The sequence below is a fragment of the Pollicipes pollicipes genome, unplaced genomic scaffold (assembly GCF_011947565.3).
Source record: "Pollicipes pollicipes isolate AB1234 unplaced genomic scaffold, Ppol_2.1 Scaffold_4295;HRSCAF=5057_pilon_pilon_pilon, whole genome shotgun sequence".
Taxonomy (NCBI): Eukaryota; Metazoa; Arthropoda; class Thecostraca; order Pollicipedomorpha; family Pollicipedidae; genus Pollicipes; species Pollicipes pollicipes.
In genome coordinates this window covers 7,049,669-7,069,249 of record NW_023596461.1, presented here as the reverse complement: position 1 = coordinate 7,069,249, position 19,581 = coordinate 7,049,669, and the positions used below count along the sequence as shown (strand labels likewise).

Below are 19,581 nucleotides of genomic sequence, written 5' to 3'. Positions count from 1 at the left end.
CCGGCCGGCGCGGGCGGCCGAGTAGCCCGACGCCCCACGTCCGGCAACATGTCCTCCGGTGGCAGGGATCGGCCGTCGACGCCGACGACAGCCGGCCCAGCCAGCACCGGCACGAGAAACACGCGTTACCGTGCGCGGGACGTTTAATTACCGCAGGTTGTCTTGAGTCAGAATGGCAATTTCTGATTAAGAAGTCTCACGTTTATTTCCACTCAGCCGACTTACACAACCTCAGTTTTTTGTTTTTGTTTCAAGATTAGGTGTTCGATTAAATGATCCTAATGGAATAGTAAGTGGGTCTCATTCATTGACTAAGTAGGCTATTCACTTGCCCCTCTCACGCACACCTTGAGACGCTCCATAACCTAATGCACTCTTTGAAAAACCGCAGCTGAATGTGTCAAGCAAAGGGCAAACAACCGAGACATGAAAATTATCACCGGACCTATCAATGCATCGCATGATCTATTATTTGACCTATCATTTGGGTCGCGTGTTGCGTCGCAGGCTCAAATCGTTCGGTTGTAAATCTGCATGGCAAGTTGTGCATTATGGATGTCTACAACACAGCTCCCTCCCTTCTTGGCAGAGGAAAGCAACGCGCGTGAGCCTCTGCACAACATAACACGTAGCGTATTACAACGCATATTTCATCTGTATCTTAGCATTTCGTGCATGTAGAGAATCGTTGACCGCAATCAAATGGGTCCCATTTCTCTGAGGTCTCATTCATCACTGTTACAGTTTCTGGACGAATGCACTGGTTTCCCATGAATTATCACGTTCTCGTCGACCCACAGCACGAATCGCCGTGAGAACATCCTAAGTCCCACGGAGTTCTGCCAGGGGGACGGTCAGCTGTGACCGCCATAACTGACACTTGTTCCACCTCAAGCCGATAGCGCATCTGACAATCAGTGCACGGTGCAATAGCGTTAGCTTCTTTTTATTTGAAAGATTCGCCTGAGCACCTTCACCACTGCAAGATCGCTTTCCTTCCAAAAGGCTGGAAACGTGTTTAAGAGCATCCCTGCAAATGGAGGGCATACTGCACTCGAGTACGTGCATGCGACCGGTTAGATTGTAAGACCCAGCCGGCACATAGACGGTGCCAACGTTGACGTCCAGGGCGGATAGGGAGCCTCTGAGAGGGTCAAGTTGAAATGGGACTGAAACACGGGGCAGACAGCTCAGAACGTAGCTGGTCAGCCACGCAAAGGTTAGCCCAGCGTCGGAGACCAAAAGTCTGTGAACGAGTGCACCTGACTGGCTGTGGTGTGCGCAAACGACAGCTTTGTAAACGTTGAATGGAGGCGGATTTTCATGCATGAAGTTGCTACAGACTGAATAACTGCTAGTGCTGGGAAAATAACTGACTGGTTGAATGGAAATGCTGAGAAATAACTGAACACATGACATTGGCATACCTTGCCATTGTGAAGGCTGGCGACATGCTCTTGGTCTTACGTGCGAGTGTGGGGCATTTACTGACTCCCAACAGTGCACACCATACATAATATGTCTAGCGCTCGAAGCTGGTCGCCACGGTCGAGTCTGACGCTAAATCCGCCAGGACCCACCATATACACCCGGCCAGAAAGCGGCGCCAAAGGAAAATTTTGATTATGGGCTATGAGTCCCGCGGAAAGCAAAGCTTGGTCGCCCTGTTTGACGTGACGAAGTCTCGTCGTTTTTCCCTGCTCCCAACATCGTGGAGGAAGAACAAAAACGTCAAATGACCGCCGAAATTAAGGCTGTAGTGTTGAGATGCTCCCCGATATGAGCCCGCCCAGCCTTTTGATATATTTGCACCACGTACATGCCTAACATTTTTGCAGCCTAACCTTTTGGATACCTTTGAATCGCAAAAGTTATAGCGTTTCCATAGTATAACTCGACGTGGGGTTCTTGGACTATTGGTAGTTCTATGATAGACTGGATGAGCTTTCTAAAAGAGCATTTATTTGTGTTTCATTGCTCACATCACTTCCAGGACGCATTACTCTCTTAACCCTCCCTAAACCTTACGTTAGGGCCCTTTGCGCTAAACAGGTACCGCTGAGTCAAAAACGGCTTCCATGTTGGCATGCGTCTTAAAACACCACTAGTGCCGCCCAGTCGACTCCGTGTCGGCAAGGACCTCAAGACCCATTCCCCAGCCAGGGAATGGGCCGGGGCAGCGGGTTACATTGGCAGGGGACCCAGCCTCTGTCAGAAGCACGCAGTGCCCGACAGGGGCCCTTCGTTGGCTAGGGGCCCCGATTCGGCCAGAGGCCGTGTCCGAGAAGACTGAAGAGAGCCTAGAGAGCCTACCGAGACCGGCGTTCAGGGGCCTAATTGGAGGGCCAAAGGGCATGAAGGGCTCGCCAGGGTCTTCTTCAGGGTCCCAGTCTGTGGGGACCGGCCCTCAGCTGACAGTAAGAGCGCCCTTTGCGCCGATTGTGGACTCCTGAATCGATAAAGGGTAGATATGTTGGTCAAGCACCACCAGCACCGCTCAGTTGGTTCCGTGTTGGTGTAGGTCTGAGGGCCCACTTCCCAGCCTGCGATAAAGCCAGCGATTTACACTGGTCGGGGCCCCTGTATCCGTCAGGAAGCCACAGTGACTAACAGAGGCCCCTATGTTGACAAAGGGCCCAAATCGACGGAGGGCGGTGCCCGATGATGCCCGAAGAGGGGCCCGGAGGCCGCTGAAACTGACGACCAAGAGCCAGATTGGAGGGCATAAGGGGCCGAAGGCCGGGGACAGATCTCATAAGGGACCCCACACGCAATGGCGATGACATAATATCAAAGAGCCTCTTGCACCGATTGAAGACCCCCTGAGACAATGCGGGCGCTTATGATAGAGACTACACACATCGAACAGTTGACTAATTGTTGGTCTGAACTCTGGTGGTCCATTTTCTAAGTAAAAGTGAAGCCGGGCCCACGATTTGCATTGGTCTGGGTCCATGAAACAATGTTCGGGGGCCCCTGTGTCTGTCAGGGGCCACAGGACCTTAGACGGGGCCGTGGGTCGGCAAGTAACCCCCAAGTCCGTCACAGACTTCATTTTTAGGAAGCCAGGCGGGTATTGGAAGGGACCCACGGGACCAAAGATCAGTGTCTCACCTTGTTGGCTGAAAGGACCGGGGGCTCAAAGAACTGGCCGTAAGCCACAAAAAGGACGGCCCCGCCCGTAAAGCCGCGACCTCAGATGCCAGCCAGAGAGCCTCTTGTATCAATTAGGAGTCGTAGGACAGTGTGGGCCTGTATTTCGGCCAGAAACCGCCAATACTGAACAGTCGGCCCCATGTCGAGCCGAGCTCAGGGCCCATTTCCCAAGCAGGGAAATGGGCCCTTAGAGCCCGGACCCATAATTTCCATTGGTCGGGGCCCCTGCAACAATACGAGACTTCTGTGACGGTCAGGTCAGTGCCTTACAGGATGTCTGAGTTAACAAGGGGCCTCGAGTCTGCCAACAGAACGTTTGTTAAACAGGGACGGGGATGGTTCCGGATACCAGAAGGCCTCTCGCGCTGGTTGAAGTTCCGAGCCGAAAAAAGCAGTGTAGTGGCATTTCTGTGTTTTGGAGTTGCAAAGAGCGGCATTCACATAAGCAAGACAAGACTCTTGGTATTTTGGTCGTGTTGGTTTTTACGCTGAAAACGGCCGACATTCAGCATATCAGCAGGTACCGGTTAAAACAAGATGTGAAGCAGTCATCAGAAGGTACTATGAAAATGATCGGCGTTTCAAGGCGGTGCTCATTCATGGACACCAAGTGACCAGGTGCATGGAGTATTTTAGGTATTCTCTTAACATGCAGTGTAACATAATGATCGCGTGATATCGTGGTTTGACCGGCACCTCCCGGCACCTTCAAGGGAAGTCATTTTCAACATCAAAACTAATGGCGGAGAATAATCTTGTTGGAATGATTAAGGGTAGTAACGCACCTTGGTTATTCAGTACAAGTCAGGCGACTGAACTGCAAGCTTTTCCTCCACATGTGTACAGTTAAAAAGAGCGGTGACTCGTTTCACGTGTCCCCTGAAACTGAAAGCCGTTATTTCCTCCAGCGCATATGTAGGCGCTTAAAACTTTCGGCTCATTGATCTTCTGTGGCTGCGAACCACGTCAGCCGTGTGTCCAACCGGCGGGCAGTGACTGAGTCGGCGAGTCTCGGCGGCGCACACAGCAGCCACAGGAGGTCCGAATCGATGGTGTTTCCAGTGTTGACCCCCGGTCTGCCACAGGCCGACCCACTCGCGCCTCACCTGGGGGGCCGGACGGTTGCCTCGCTTCGGTCGCCTCGGTCGCCTCGGTCGCCGTGGTTGTCTCCAACCACCCGCCGACTGTGCACGAGACGTTTCAACACATCCCTCCCGGCGGTCCAATCAAGGTAACAGGCTGTGGACGCAGAGTTTGAACGCTGTCAGAAATCCGGACTGGACGGTGGAAAGAAGCAGCAGTTGGGCTTACGTTTTATCCTTTGGCTACAACAAATGGGCAGACGAGGGACCTATGGGCATCAGGTAAAATGAAAATAAAATGTGTGTTGGCAAGACGTGGAGAAATGCAGTGATTGGGTTGTCGTGAATGGTGAATGCTAAACAAAGCCTACTCATGGATGCGATGATGACATAAAGCATGGTTGACGCGCTGAGTTGGGTGGATATCTGGATTGCATTGTCAAAAAGTGCGCGCATGTGCAAAAACGTTAGAATTGCCGCCGAAATGAAGAAAAAAACATCAGATCTTTCTGACTGTCTTTTTTTCTCGTTATTTGCCGTTTTCACATGACGTTTGCTATTGTGCAAGTCGAATATCGAATTTCCGAGCTAAATTTTTTTTCATATCGCATTATCTGTGCAATTAATTTGGATTATTAGACAGTCCATCTGTCCTCATTTTGAGCCAGATGCCCAGGGGATGCGGTGACCCGAATGACTGCAAACCATCGGCATACTGTTCACCCCGTGTAAAGATCCACGACATAACCGATGCCACTCATCGGACACCTGCGTCGCACACAGCGTTTACGAGGAGGAGACAGGGCTTGGGGCATAGGAGAAGCAGTGTTCGCACTTGCCGCAGAAAAGAGAGGCGCAAAACCAAGCAATGAACAGCGCATCGCGACAGCTCGTCCAATTGATGCACTGGGGTTTACAATCGCAGAAGAACGAACGCTAAACAGCTTAGAAAATACTGATCGGGATATTTCTAAGCTGTTAAGAACAGGTAGCTATTGCGCCGTCAGTGGTGGCGCCGCCATCGTCACCGGCGTCGCCTTTCGCCGCAAGGGAGCAAGCGGAAATTCTCCATGTCGAACAATCAAACGGCAGTCGTATGGGTGTCCGTCCACGCGCGTGCGTCTGTGCTCGCGCTGTTTGACCCGCCACTCAGCAACGTGCTGCTGCGTCTTGCCGCGGTGAACTTTGTCACACTTCGCGCTCTGCTGTGACCTGTCATGATGTAGATTCACCTGACTCGACGCTGGTGTTGGATGCAGGGCGCGCAAGAGGGAGTATGTTAAGCTATTTAGCAGCGAGACACTTTTCGTACAGGTGGGGGAAAGGCTTGCGCAAAGCCAAGCCATCGAAGAACGTGTCGCTACTGGTCGAGCGGTGATTCACCTGCGGCACAATTGAAACGGTAGCATTTTCAAAATACGCTGTGATGGACGCTTGACACCGTCTACACTGTATATATGCCCTGTGAATATACAGGGTATACCCTGTATCCCTGTATACAGGGATATATATACCCTGTGTCCCTGTACACAGGGTATACCCTATATCGATACCCTGTATCATATCCTCCTGGTGTACTGGGTGGCCGGCCATCCATCTTTGGCATGACCAATGGGTTGGGGATGCCAGCTTTCAGGTGACAATAGTGTATCCCTCCATTTAGCAAATAGGTGTGAACCCCCGGCTTAGACCGGAACCATCGAAAAAATTAGCCGGTTGTATAACGGGCATCAAGGACAGGTCGAGAATCTGTCGTCAAACATATTGCAACATGGTGGGGAACAAGTGAGATGGGTCTTGTCAAGACACCATACAAAGCGTAAGGAATCCTGTGCAGACTTTACAAACAAAAATTAAAAAAAATGTTTCCTTCATTATCGGTGGATTGAACCGTATGGACCGTGGGAACGACATCATCGGCCGTTTGACAACTCTGCTAACTTTATCCCGCCTTCGATTCGCATTAGTCCAGGGCTGGCTGGTGCTGGAAGTAACCACGACACCACACGGAATCGAGAAAAAATCCTTATTCCGAACCCTCATTCTCTTTTCAGGAACTAGCACAGCCCTGCGGAGAAACCCAAACATCCGAAGCAGCGCGATGTTCGCCGCCCTCAGCGCGTGCGCGCCGCTCTGGCTGTGGCTGGCGGCTGTACCACTGCGCCCGGCCGACTCCTGCATGGAGGCGGCCTGGGGCCGCGGCCACCTGGGGTCCAGCGCGATGGCAGCCTTCAGCCTGCGCGAGGCTGTCGGCGGCAGCTGCGTCTGCTGCGGCCTCTGTCACCAGAACGCGAGCTGCGCCAGTCTCGGCTTCCACCCCTGGTCCGGAGAGTGTCGGCTGTACAGCGGGGTCGCCAGCTACGGCACGCTGACGCCGGACGACGGCTGGGAGTACTTCGTCATGCCAGGTCGCTCTCTGCACGAGCAGTTCTGCCGCAGCGACTCGGACTGCCAAAGACCGGCGACGCCTGTCGAGGTCGCGTCTGCACGGACCTGCAGGTAGTCACCTGCCGCGTCATCTACAACACCTTCGGCGCTGGTGACAGGTACGGCGGCTACGTCGGTAGAATGTACGGCTGGGTCCAGGGCCAGGAACTGCCGCTCGCCTGCCGGATGCGGCCCGGTTACGAGGGTGCTACACGACTGCTGCGAAATGTCCCTTTACTCCCGCTCAGCAACACGACGCCGCCATTTTGGAACACAACGCACAGCAGAAGCTGAGCTCTTACATACACGGATACGCGATCCTGGGGCTGGCTGAAGACATCCGCAAGTCGGGAACAAACGCCACCTACAGGATCTTCATCGAAGCGAACTTGCCTTGGAATCTGGCTTTTGAGGCGCCCCGCGAAGACAGCCTGCTGGGTTCAGAACCACGTGTGATGAAGCTCTCAACCATCGGCGATTTCACGAGCGATGCGTGCTGGAACGTTTCCATGCTGTACATGCCACCGTCCGGCCCCCAATCTGCTGACAACCAACGCCGATGACCCAGACTCTCCCCTTGGCGCTTTGGCTCGCGAGGACAACAAACTTCTGCACATGGTCTCGATCGAAGTCTACATCCGCGAGTAGGGACGCCACGCGCGGCGACGGCGCGGCGTTGGACACCACTCCCGCGTCGCGCGGACATCGACGGCCGCAGCTTCCTGATTTGGGGTGCTTGCAGGGTCGCCACGTTCTCTCAGCGGTCTCACCGCGTCCGTTTGCCCCTACGCGATGCCCGGATTTGGCTCGCACTGGGACGGAAAATTTGTGTTTTCCAGTCACCACGCACCGATCATTTCTTGTCGTTTCCCAAGAGGAACTCAATAAATTTGGAACTGCAAACCGTGACAGCCTTTTTGTACCTGGCGTGATGTTTACACCCTGTTTTCTGCACGGCGCAGGCGATGAGGTAGAATGTAGCTGGAGACGTTGATAAAGCAGCAACAAAACACAGATTTCCGACCTCGTGGCATCTTTAGCGGGGTGAGGGGGAGAGAATTTCCAGTAGACGTCAGTACCAGACGACCACAGCCAAGCGAAATATTCCGTTTCCTTGTCGGTGACGGTTGATCCTCGGGATGCTGCACGCCTGCAAAGACAACTGCCCCAACTTTTTCCACGTGTTAACGCCGATGATAGCAGATGCAGGGGTAGTTAAGCAGCTTCACATGTCGCGCTGATAGTTAATCCTGGCTGCAGCGTTTGTAAACGACCGGTCAGAGCAGCCAATGCTGTATGCCTTCTTCCACAGACCTGGACCTACATAGTGAACGGGGCTGACCTAGACCCTTCGTGCGCAACTTGTCCCTGTTCCCCAAAACCAAAAATGCGTGCCGGCACTCATGGCCTGAGCGCAGGGACCACCCACTCAGCCATGGTGGCGCCACGTGCGCCGCGCCTCTGATGGCGGACGAGGCCCTGCGACGTCCCGAAGCGTCATTGGCCTTCCCGTGACGACGGCCGGCGGCGGAACGGAGGCCATCCGGACGCAGTCCTCCCTCACGAGCACGACCGGGGGGGGGGGGGGGGGATGAGCGAGCGGCTGCGGCGTGTAGTGGAATCGTTGGCGGCCCAGCAGCTCCTGCGGGCAGTGGAGCGCGCTTCCCTAACTTCTCATGTTCTTTGCAATGATGAGAGACAGCGGCCGGACGGAAATCATTTCTCGATTCCCAGATGTTTTACCGTGGCTTTGGAGGTGTTGTTTGGAAGAGGGAGAGCGCAAGGGAAAGCGAGGGAAGAGGGAAAGGGAGAAGAGGAGGGAAAGGGAAAGGGAGAGGGAGAGGGAAACGGGAAGGGAAGAGAGGGAGAGGGAAAGGGAGAGGGAGAGGGAGACGGGTAGGAAAGAAAGATGGCGAGACGAGCGCTTCACCCGAAGGACGATAGTGACAAGAACAGGCGTTCCGCGATCCTATCTCCCCACGGCGTTCCGCCCGCACCACTCACTCGCCCGGCCATGCGACGGGGGCCAGCGCTGATCCGTCCCGGTGCTGGAAGTCGGTGTATTGGCTGCGGATCATTAGCCAGCTCTCCACGCACCTGCATGTGGTCTGTTAGCCAAGTGGCGACACGGCCAGCGGGGAGCGGAGGACCAGACCGTGGGTCCCTCTCCCGCGCGCCAGAGCAGGCAGCAGCCTCTGCCCCGGAGCTCCCCCAACGCTCGGGCAGGCGGCAGCCTCTGCCCTGGAGCTCCCCCAACGCTCGGGCAGGCGGCAGCCTCTGCCCTGGAGCTCCCCCAACGCTCGGGCAGGCAGCAGCCTCTGCCCTGGAGCTCCCCACTGATCGGGCAGGCGGCAGCCTCTGCCCTGGAGCTGCCAACGATCGGGCAGGGGCAGCCTCTGCCTTGGAGCTCCGCCACTGATCGGGCAGGGGCAGCCTCTGCCTTGGAGCTCCGCCACTGATCGGGCAGGCGGCAGCCTCTGCCTGGAGCTCCGCCACTGATCGGGTAGGGGCAGCCTCTGCCTTGGAGCTCCGCCACTGATCGGGCAGGCGGCAGCCTCTGCCCTGAGGCTCCGTCGCTGCTCGGGCAGGCGGCAGCCTCTGACCTGGGGCTCCGTCGCTGCTCGGGTAGCTGCTAAGCCCGCGGCGCCAGAGCAGCACCATCTCCTCACAGATGACACACCTGTTCACGTTCATTTACAACAATGTCGTTCCGCTGATCAAGGAGAAAATGAGGCCGATGCCCCAGTGGGTCTCAGGTGCTGGAGGGTACTTCGAAAAGATTTGGACTCGCCAAGGGGGAGTGGTAATGCTCGTGACGTGTTGTCTATGTTGTTACTCATGTTGTTGCTAAGCTGCCCATGAATGATATAGGTCAACCACGTAATCAGAAGTTCTTCTGTTTAACCTCCCGAGCCTGTGCGCGCTTTTCGGTCAATGTTGTCTAGTTAAATGCTTCGTTCATGCTCTGAGCTGTTATGATTTTGAGCTGATCGTATGAAACTACTATATTTAATCACGCGGGGTAGGGCTGACCTCGTGTCGGTAAGCGCGCTACTTTATGCGACGGACATACGTATCTATGGGTTGGTAGACACCCGGCTACACTGGCAGATCCAGCCCTCCGGTTTGGCCCAGTCCATTCGGCCAAATTTTATGACCTGCCCCCAATTTCCGATTTGTGTTTGGATTTAGGCCACAGCGCCTCCCTGCCAAACAATGCTGCTGTGGTGTGCTGTTTTTGTTTTTTCATTGGTTTTGGTGTTTGGTACTCTGGTGTGACGCGCAAACTGTGAGTGGATATTTCTTCCAAATCTTTGCGGTCGTGCTACTTTTTTAATGCTTTATTCACTGCTTTTGACTATTTTTTACAACTTACCGTTATTCTTAATTCATCTTGACCACAGGTCTTACCGTAACTGATGGTTAAAGGTGGCATTTTGATGTCAGGCACGATGTCATCTCGCGAATATAACAATGGGTCTTTGTAGTAAAATGTCGGCCACTGAAAGTTGCGTATTTGCGTGCTTACCTTAGATGGTAAGTCACATACTGACCCATGTTGCCACGCTCCTGGTGAGTTGTTTTATTACTGTATAATGTGGACCATCAACTCACCTATGCCTTTCCCGCCACTTTTAACCAACCGTTGTCGCGCATGGACAAAAAGATTAGAGTCAAGGTATTCGCAAAAATATGTAGTTTAATCAGAAACAGGGTGGTAGTAACAGCTTTGATTTTTTTGCGGTGGAGGCCAAAAAGCAAACTGTTTCAATTACATGCAGACAAATGCACGGTTAAATCAGCAGTGAGATGAGTTTGTTGTAATTATGGTAGAGAAAATGTGTGTGGCAGTGACGGGACCGCGATATGCATGCTTTTCAATAAATTGTTGGTCATTGGTATTTTTTGCACGTCTACGATCTCCGTTGAATATATTTCCTCACATGATGAAAATTTTTTATTTCATCTGAGTCAGTTTGTCATTAGCATTGCAAAATTATAACAGACCATCCTGCAAGATAGGCCTGACCTAAACGCAGAACATTGCACGTTATCAAACGGTATGTTTGGTGCATGCAGCGATGTAGTTCTCCGATAAGGTCTGAAGGTTTAATCAAGGTTGACGAATCCCCTCAAAACGACCAAACAACGCAGCTAGGCATTTAACACACCGCGCCACGAGTTTCAGGCGAGCCTCAAACATTGTCCGCCATATCGTACCGAGAAGTGCAAACTGCAAGCAGATGTCAAAAGCAGTGTAACGGTTCCAGTGATCAGTGTAATTCATTTATCCGAGTCAACCGCGTTAAATCGTACGTGATCGGTTTCTGGAATACAGCCAATACTTTTTGACAAAATATTTAAGTGACAGCTTACAGCGTTGCCCTTGTACAATGTACTCGGCTACAATCGTAGATGTTCACAAAGGACTATATTGCCGCGCAGGCACACAGATCGGTGCTGCTGAGGTCAAACTTGAAGCACACGTTCGTTGGTCTCACTGAGGTTGCGGGAGACAGTCCTCCATGTTCTCGGAGCTAAGGGGGACGCATCCCCCACGTCCCGCACGGTGTTGCTGCCCCTGTCTGAGCCGTGCGGAGGGATCGAGTGAGGCGCCGCTGTCCCTGGCCCTGTCTGAGCCTTGCGGAGGGATCGAGGGAGGCACCGCTGTCCCTGCCCCTGTCTGAGCCGCGCGGGGGATCGAGGGAGGCACCGTTGTCCCTGGGAGCTGTGCGGAGGGATCGAGGGGGGCACCGCTGTCCCTGGCCCTGTCTGAGCCGTGCGGAGGGATCGAGGGAGGTACCGCTGTCCCTAGAAGCCGTGCGGAAGGATCGAGGGAGGCACCGCTGTCCCTGGGAGCCGTGCGGAAGGATCGAGGGAGGCACCGCTGTCCCTGGCCCTGTCTGAGCCGTGCAGAGGGATCGAGGGGTACCGCTGTCCCTGGAAGCCGTGCGGAGGGATCGAGGGAGGCACCGCTGTCCCTGCCCCTGTCTGAGCCGCGCGGGGGATCGAGGGAGGCACCGTTGTCCCTGGGAGCTGTGCGGAGGGATCGAGGGAGGCACCGCTGTCCCTGGCCCTGTCTGAGCCGTGCGGAGGGATCGAGGGAGGCACCGCTGTCCCTGGGAGCCGTGCGGAGGGATCGAGGGAGGCACCGTTGTCCCTGGAAGCCGTGCGGAGGGATCGAGGGAGGCACCGCTGTCCCTGGGGGGTTGGCGATTCCAAAGCACATGCGCGAATGAGCGTGCAGTCATACGCAGACAATAGCAAATGATCGACTAGGAGCACGCATATTGTGATCGCTCCGTGCTCAGAACAGCCAATGATCACACCAATCCTGGCAACGCCGAAATGCGTGGTGATTGCTCTCTCGAAGAGAGCAGGCTTCAGTTCGGCTGAGCCCAGACGGGCCCAGGGATTTGTCGGCTCGACTCGGCTGTCGTAGCGGTCAGCCCACGGGTGTGGTGTTCCATAGGAAGCTGAAAAGCGGAGGCGCTGAAGGCAGATTTAGCCCATGCTGACGGAAAAACCTGAAGGTTCTGATAGAAGCAGCGCGAAGACGTTGTTTTTTACTCTAGAGCAGTGGTAGTCACCCTCCACCAGCAACGAAGTACCCCACGTTCAGGTGTTAACGCACAGGTGAGGTGTAAGTTTCCTCCCAGCATGCAAACAAGCCGACCACGCATACTCACTTTCCGAAGGTTAATAATAGAAAATACTCCGGCTTAAAGAGTTGTCCTTCCCTTTGACAATACTTTGTGCTGCAAGGCTTTCGACCGGCTCCATCAGTGACGCGGTGTAAGAAAAAGCACGTCATACTTTGATGCATAGTCGTAGGAGCATCTAAGAAAATAGGGGGGCCAATACCAACCTGAAGTCGATTTCCACCATACGTTGCCATAGGATCAATCCTCAGCATCCTCGAAAGAGGGGGATACCATGGCAGTTACAGACCCCGCCCCTGTGCCTAAGCGCTGATGGCGTAAAGATCAGCATCTGGCACATCTCCACCACAAATAGTTTTGGCTCCACGTATTTGCGCCGTGAACATCACGATTTTTAAAACGAGGTTTTTTAAACGAGGTACACGAAAGTCATTTGACTTTCGTGCACATGGCGGCATGCCAGCTTATGCGATATCACGTGTGTGCTCGAACATAAGATAAACGAACGTCTGCGTCCAAGAAAGTCTGTGGTCTGAATGTTTGCGCTCGATCTCAACCGGCACAAATTTCTGCACCACCATTAGCGTGAGGACAACTTTCCTCGGCCACTAGTTAGCAAATGCTCGCTAGTAAATCGCCGACTGCTTTGGCGTAGTTTGTTGACATCCATCTATCATGCCAACATATATCATAATGACGTTTTGAGTGAACTGTGACATGAATTGCACACCATCATTGTCAATTAGACTAGAATAAATACAGTCGTTTTCAACACAATTGGCAACAAATTAGCCACTCTGAAACTTAGGCCACGAGACGGTGGGAATGACGCAAAATAAATGGCTCAGATTTTACCGAAAAAATGACTGATGTCTGGAGCACGTCTTCAACATTAGTGCTCAAAACTATGAACGCACCGCACCTTTGCTGCCGCCGGTTCGCATGTGCCAGACCGTGCGACCATCCCTAGCTAACCATATTCAGCGACGAACACTATGTTAGCACCCTCATATCTTCAACTGCCCGGCAAGCAAGTAGTGTCTTTTCATCACTGATGAGTTTCTGGCGTCGTTGGGATGGCCACACCGCGGTATGGTATGAGCATTGACCATATGGACTCGACCGCCAGCGTCGCGGTGGTGTGTAGTCGGAGGTCCGCGTGAAACGGAACCTGCGACCCTATAAGAACATTCGATGGCAACGACAAAAGTTCTTAGTTCCCAGCGTCGAAAATTGCAATCACCTAGAATGTTATTCGGAACCACCCTACACTATTATTCTCAATTCCGTCAGTAGCTAAAGAAGTTCGTTGACATCTGCCATGGTTAGACGCCGACGAATGACCGTGCGTAAGAGGGAGCATGACTTTCGCAACCTATTATTTTTTAGAACATATTTTCTATTTTCTTGAAACTCTGCATTGCATTTTGCATTGCGGGCTTTTATATACTTCTCGTAGCATCACTTCGAACAGCGTATGCATGCAGCGGTCTCCATGGGAGGAGCTAGTCGCACGTCTTGATCAGCTTGATGAGCGTGCCGTTTCTTTGCCCTCGATGACGCGCTTTCTGCCCGTTATGTTCGGCGGGTCCCTGGTTGGGGGCCTGCATAAAACATCGGAACTTGTTTACGCGGGGTGACTCGTTTGCCCACTAAATGAACCAGAAATGTAGTTGAACTCGAATCTGAAAAGCCAGAGCATTTTGCGAGGCAAATAGCATGTGCATCCCTGTCCTGAGTCAACGCGGTGTTCGTCTTTAAGGTATTTAGTTAACTTTTAAGGATTTTTAGCACGATTGGCACCAACGTCTGAGTGTAACGTTACATTGGCTAAGACCTCCCTCCCTCCCCTGTTACGCTTCGTTTACACCCCATAAAGACCCGTTCTCTTCATGCGTAGCGTAACTTATGCACATCATTTTGAGAATATTTTATTTTAAACCTCGTACGTAATGTTATTCTAATTATTCCATTTGGAATTGGAATAGTATCTTGGTCCTCGTAAGTGATCAAAACTTACAAGTATGTGTGTATCTTGTATCTATGCATATATCTATAAAGGCATATATATGTACATATATATGCCTTATATTATATATATAAGGCAAGAACAGCCACGAATTAGACACTGTTAGTTATTATCGTAATAGGAAAATCTCTGAATTTCTTATGAGAAATAGTCCAGACAAATCCGACAAACTAGTATGCACCAAAGTAGTGTACCAATTCAAATGCAATATCGAAGACCGCAAGCTTTGTTCCATACACTACACTGGTGTGACCAGATGACACTCACGACGCCGGACAATGCACTTACGTGACGAGGCACCTCTGGGCCACATGCGATACGAACATGACAGAACATTGACACGATAGCGACTGACAGACAGTGCTGACAGTCTTGAGACGTGCAATGACAGAAGACGCCTTCAAATTTGGGTAAGTATATTTTTTAACGAGCTCTCTCCAGCCTTAAACAGACAAGCAAATTCTTGCACAACCCTTGATCTATTAGGCGGTGGCCGGTGAGTAGCATTGATGTGATTGTGACAATGTATTCGTGTCTTTGTAGCGCATTCATTATGGGTGTGTTTGATGTGCATCAAAGTAATAACAGGTTTCGGTCTCACTTGAATTGGCCATGCTTCGGTCGTCATCTCCGTGCGAAAACAGGCCTTCCAAGAGTAAGGCACGATTTTCATCCTTTGAAACTCAAAACATATTTATTGTGCTATTCGGTCTTCTCCGACGATGAGATAAGATATCACAGCATAAGAACATGAAGATCGACGAACATAAGAGTGATTTTGCATGCATTACATTTAATTTAAACGATAATGTTAAGTCAAAGGCCTGGAAACGCGAACGATGAAAAAGCTTGTCAGTGCTGAGTCAGTTGTCATTTCTAATCAAACGTGCATATGTATATATATATATATTATATATATATATATATATATATATATATATGTATGATATATATCATACGTGTGTGTGTGCGTGTGTGTGGTGTGTGTGTGTGTGTGTGTGTGTGTGTGGTGTGTGTGTGTGGTGTGTGTGTGTGTGTGTGTGGTGTGTGTGTGTGTGTGTGTGTGTGTGTGTGTGTGTGTGTGTGTGTGTGTGTGTGTGTGGGTGTGTGTGGTGTGTGTGTGTGTGTGTGTGTGTGTGTGTGTGTGTGTGTGTGTGTGTGTGTGTGTGTGTGTGTGTGTGTGTGTGAACGTGTTATAGATAGAAAACAATATCAATGTGTTCAAGTATCAATTTGTGTGCTAGCTTCTTTCCGCATTCAGGTTCTAGATCCTTGAAATTTCTTGAAGTTTCTTCTGCACTGTATGGACATTGTCTTCTTCGGTTTAAGTCGCGCGCCAAGCGTAACACGCGCTGAATAATATTCAGTTGGGAGAAGGGCTCCAACCCATGTACTCTGTGGGGGAAGTGCGCCAACCTCCACCGCGTTATTTTGTAAACTACACCTCTGAGTCAGACACAGCTGTGTACGTTGACGCATTCATGCAATTGTAATTACGACCGCTCTTTGACTGACGGCTTGTAGGTTTCATTGGTGGGCTGTGATCCCGCCACGCAGTGTCCTTATCTTACCCACGTCTGCTAAATTTTGAATGCGCCTTTAGCTTTAGCGGCACTGAGTACAGATCAAAGAAATTCAGCCGCATATAATTTGAATGCATCGATATTGCTCAGGGGCCGTTCATAAATTGCATTACGCATTATTGTACCATTCAAACTGCCCTCATGTCAGTTACGCATTGTTTACGCCGGATGACTTGCGTTCGGCCACCAAATGAACCAGAAATGTAGTTGAACTCGAATCTGAAAAACCAAAACATTTTGCGAGGCAAATAGCATGTGCGTCCTTGTCATGAGTCAACGCGGTGTTCGTCTTTAAGGTATTTAGTTTACTTTTAAGGATTTTTTAGCACGAGTGGCACCCACGTCTGAGTGCAATGTTACACTGACTAAAACCTCCCTCCCCTCCCCTGTTACGCTTCGTTTACACCGCATAAAAACCCGTTCTCTCCATGCGTGGCGTGACTTATGGAAGGCCCTAAAGACAGTGAATAGGTGTTGTTCAGTGCGCATGCGCTGGCAGAAATGACGTTGAGCGATGGTTGCGGTCGGTGGGAGCCAACTGTGGTCACACGTGCCGAATTCCCAGCAAGCACGTTGCGTGCCAGCAATCAAATGCTAGGAACACCTTGTACAACGTCATGCACATTTGGCGCCCTGTTCACGGTTGCCCACTGGCTTTACGATTTGGCAGCATGCCCTTGCTGGGACTTCCCACTAGCTGTCAGCCAACGCCATTTACCGGGGAAATCATGTTCCAGGGGTGACTGATTTGAGGTCAATACCCATTTTCACCTTGCGAACTGGCTGCAGAACCCGCTGCACATTCTGCAATCGTCGGCTGTTGCGGACTAGAGGTGCCACATTTAAGTCCACAGACCCGCAGAGCGCAAGTAAAACGGGCTGAAAAGTGGCACCTCTGGTCCGCGCTAGCTGAAGCTGGCAGAACCCACATAGGATTCTGTGATCGTCAGGCAGCGCAGCGTAGAGAAGAAGGAGAAACGGGGGCTAGTTGGTACATGGAGTAGTATGGGATGGTTTTCACAGTGCCACTTCGCCATTGGTAGTTAGGACATAATTCAGTCAGAGGGTTTTGTTCATGTTAATGTTAGTTCTCCACATAAGTAGCGTCCATGAGCGTGGCAAAGGTGGATCAGGAAGGTGGGTGTTTTATGTATGCGTGTGTTGGTGTGTGTGTGTGTGTGTGTGTGTGTGGTGTGTGTGTGGTGTGTGGTGTGTGTGTGTGTGTGTGTGGTGTGTGTGTGTGTGTGTGGTGTGTGTGTTTTCATATGCTTGGTTTATGGGCACATACACTGTAACACACCTGGGATGCAGGAATATTTCGGTTTGTGGGCACATGCTGTGTACTCACAAACTGAGTTGCACCACCACAAGGCCTAGGGCGCGGGACCTGGGCATAGAGGAGTCGCTGAGACTTGTACCGTGCGATGATCGTTCTGCACTAATGTTGTTTTCAAGTATATTCACACCGTCCAGATCTTCCTATTCCAGCAGCACCGGTGTATCAGAAGGCAGGTGGGGGTGGCAAAACATTGTTTTTATGATATTGCGACGAGTAAGGTAAGGTAGATTTGCCTGGTCTTTGTCAAACTATGTTCTATAAGACCATCTTGAAGATAGAGCTCATTGTCTCGTGTGCCTTCGCACCTTGTAAATTGTATCGTTTTTTCTAGGGCTGGCATGTTTGCCTAATCTGATGCTGGTGGGAGAGATGGGATACAGCGCGTCCCACTTCTCCCTCCAGTGTTTCACCTCTCTCAATGTGTCTCTGTTCATGATTATTACTTTATTTTGCTTGGGAGCCTGCTCTCCCACGCCAGGGACGTGACCATTGCCTTCAAGTCATCAAGCATTGCATGAAGCACACCGGAGCATCAATAGAGAACCCATCCAGAGCCATCATAAGCAACTAAGAAAGTCGCCTTTCTGTGCCCGCCTTGGGCGAGGCCCCAAAAAATGGCGTGCACATTCTAACGATGCCGCCTCACACCTACCACAATTCCAGCCACTGGACAGGACGGTGCCCCACGCCTTAAAAGCTGACCTGGACAGAACCAGAACTTAACCGAACCGAACGAAGCCCTGATCACGGTCTTCAATTCGGTGACGGCGTAATGGTGTTATCTAACCCAGGGAAAACTGTGCCACTGCATTAGAAGGTTGAAAGATCGAGTATCGCTGAACGCGGCAACCCCACGCACGTCACATCCGGATCCAAGCGGCAGCTTCCCAGCCGGACATCTCAGCAGCGGTCCTCCCAGCCGGACATCTTAGCGGCGGTCTCCCGCCGGACATCTCAGCGGCGGCCTCCCAGCCAGACATCTCAGCGGCAGTCTCCCAGCCGGACATCTCAGCGGCGTCTCCAGCCGGACATCTCAGCGACGGCCTCCCAGCCGGACATCTCAGCGGCGGTCTCCAGTCGGACATCTCAGCGGCGGCCTCCCAGCCGGACATCTCAGCGACGGCCTCTCAGCCGGACATCTCAGCAACGGCCTCCCAGCCGGACATCTCAGCGGCGACCTCCCAGCCGGACATTTCAGCGGCAGCCTCCCAGCCAGACATCTCAGCGGCGGCCTCCCAGCCAGACATCTCAGCGGCGGTCTCCCAGCCGAACATCTCAGCGGCGGCCTCCCAGCCAGACATCTCAGCGGCGGTCCCCCAGTCGGACATCTCAGCGGTGGTCTTCCAGCCGGATATATCAGCGGTGGTCTCCCAGCCGGACATCTCAGCGGCGACCTCCCAGTCAGACATCTCAGTGACGACCTCCCAGCCGGACATCTCAGCGACGGCCTCCCAGCCAGACACTCAGCGGCGACCTCCCAGCCGGACATCTCAGTGACGGCTTCTCAGCCGGACATCTTAGCGGCGGCCCCCCAGGCGGGTACACCTGGACATTTCGTCTTCTGGACTTCTCAGTCGTGACCAGACTTTACACAAAGTTTCACTAAAAAAGACCCTGTCAGGGTGCGTAGAAGCCTGGAAACGTCGGGAGCGTGCTCGGGGCCTCCGCCGCTCGGGGGCTGCTCCCAGGAGAGGTGCGGGAGGGACGTCACAGGCGCTGGAGGCACCTATAGATGGCAGCTGTCGGATGTCGAAGGCGCCGCGTCGCCAGACTTGGCGCAAACTACACCTGTCCTGTCGAGACAGGACAGAGAGACGCCCGGCGAGCGAAACATCTGTGTGAGAACTACACAGTCCCCTAAAGTCATGTCCTGGAACGCTTGTCTCTTTGTTTGTGGATAGGTCAGCAGCTGTCGGTGCCCCCGCTGAACAGTTTTCCATCTGGGTGGCGGCTACATCTCAGTAAGAACGGACCTAGTGGTTTTCATTAGACTACTTTCAGTCCCACGGTAAGTTGGCCCACTGTTTACCGTGATTGTCAAGATTTCCGTTTCGTTTACGTTCTTGTCCGTTTCGAAAACGCTCACGAGCGAAACCGCGCTGGGTGGCCTCCAAAGCAGTTAGAGCACTTAATGATACCGGACCCACAGGTCTTGTTTCGTGCCTGACCTCTGCGCATATCCCGCACGTTATCTGTTTCCGACATTTTTCGGTCGGTGAAGGGTTCAAACGAATGGCACTTGAAGCACCACCGCCCCGCATCTGGCGCGTAGAAGCGGACAGCGTATGACGGAGGGTCGATT

At 52.4% G+C, this 19,581-nt stretch overlaps 1 pseudogene; it reads left to right on the top strand.

Annotated features, from left to right (window-relative positions):
• The first annotated feature begins 6,417 nt into the window (after window positions 1-6,417).
• The window catches only part of LOC119096611 (phosphatidylinositol 4,5-bisphosphate 3-kinase catalytic subunit alpha isoform-like), a 20,360-nt pseudogene continuing 7,196 nt past the window's right edge, over window positions 6,418-19,581 (top strand).